The following is a 1,338-nucleotide window of genomic DNA, read 5'->3' as shown; positions in this document are numbered from 1 at the left end:
CCTGGATAAATGTTTGTGAGATTTCTGATCGATGATAAATTGTATTCTTTCATTTCCACTGTGTTTCATAGAAGGAAGCAATATTGATTAAGACTGCTTAGTTTTCTTTCATGTTAATGATTTATGTTGGCTACAGTGTGAACATAAATGATTTGTACGACAACGTTGAAAACCCTAAGATGGTCTGATTAAAATGAAAAAAAAAAAAAAAAAGATTCATGTCTCCTTTAGATGTGAGGCTAAATTATTGCTCCCTACTCATCTCCACCCTCATCAGGCTATTTAAGGTGGCAGAGTTAACTCAGACCTTAAAATTTTCCTCTCCCCAAACTCAGTGACAAGAACAAATACAACATGAAACAAAAAAATCCTGGGAAAAAGAAATGAAAAGAGCTGATGACTTGAACATGAAAAATAAATAAGTTTTAAGAATATATAAATTTCCTTTAAAATTTTATGGAGAAAACGTTGGGATTGGGTGCATAGTTGGAGGATGGTGGTTTGTTTGAAAAGGGGAAATATGTTAGAGAAACATTGAAAATTCTCATTAAGAATCACCAACTTGGTGTGTGCTTTGGCAGCAGAAGTATTAAAATTGGAAAAATACAGAGAAGAGTAGTATGGATGATGTATAAGAAAGATCTAAAAATTCATGAAGCAGTCCATATTTTTAAAAATGAGATAAGAGCTTGAATAGACATTTCTCCAAAGGTGAGGTGCAAATAACCAATAAGCAGGAAAAAATGCTCAACATTACCAGTCATTAGAGAAATACAAATTAAAACTACAATTAGTCCTTATTTCCTACCTATTAGAATAGCCACTATAAAAAATACAGAATATAACCAGTGTTGATGAGAATGCAGAAAAATTGCAACCCTTATGTACTATTGGTTACGTTCAGTAGCTCAGTAATCTCCAACTCTTTGTGACGCCATGGACTGCCGCACGTCAGGCCTCCCTGTTCATCACCAACTCCTGGAGCTTGCTCAAATTCATGCCCACTGAGTTGGTGATGTCATTCAATCATATCATCCTCTGTCATCCCCTTTTCCTCCTGCCTTAAATCATTGCCAGCCATTAGTCATTTCCAATGAGTCAGTTCTTTGTATCAGGTGGCCTAAGTATTGGAGTTTCAGCTTCAGCATCAGTCTTTCCAATGAATATTCAGGACTGATTTCCTTTTAGAATGACTGGCTTGATCTCCTTGCTCTCCCAGGGACTCTCATATGTATTCTTCAACACCACAGTTCAAAAGCATCATTTCTTCAGTGCTCAGCTTTCTTTATGGGCCAATTCTCACATCCATACACGACTACTGGAAAAACCATAGCTTTG

The 1,338-nt window shown here is 36.2% G+C and overlaps 1 non-coding gene across 1 annotated transcript; it reads left to right on the top strand.

Annotated features, from left to right (window-relative positions):
* The first annotated feature begins 569 nt into the window (after positions 1-569).
* On the top strand, positions 570-672 carry LOC136168066 (U6 spliceosomal RNA). Its single transcript, XR_010663223.1, has one exon. It is a non-coding gene; the product is annotated as a U6 spliceosomal RNA (small nuclear RNA).
* The last annotated feature ends 666 nt before the right edge of the window (positions 673-1,338 follow it).

Source organism: Muntiacus reevesi, chromosome 4 (assembly GCF_963930625.1).
Source record: "Muntiacus reevesi chromosome 4, mMunRee1.1, whole genome shotgun sequence".
Lineage (NCBI taxonomy): Eukaryota > Metazoa > Chordata > Mammalia > Artiodactyla > Cervidae > Muntiacus > Muntiacus reevesi.
Note: the sequence above shows the minus strand (reverse complement) of the source record. Positions and strands in the feature narration are given on the sequence as shown.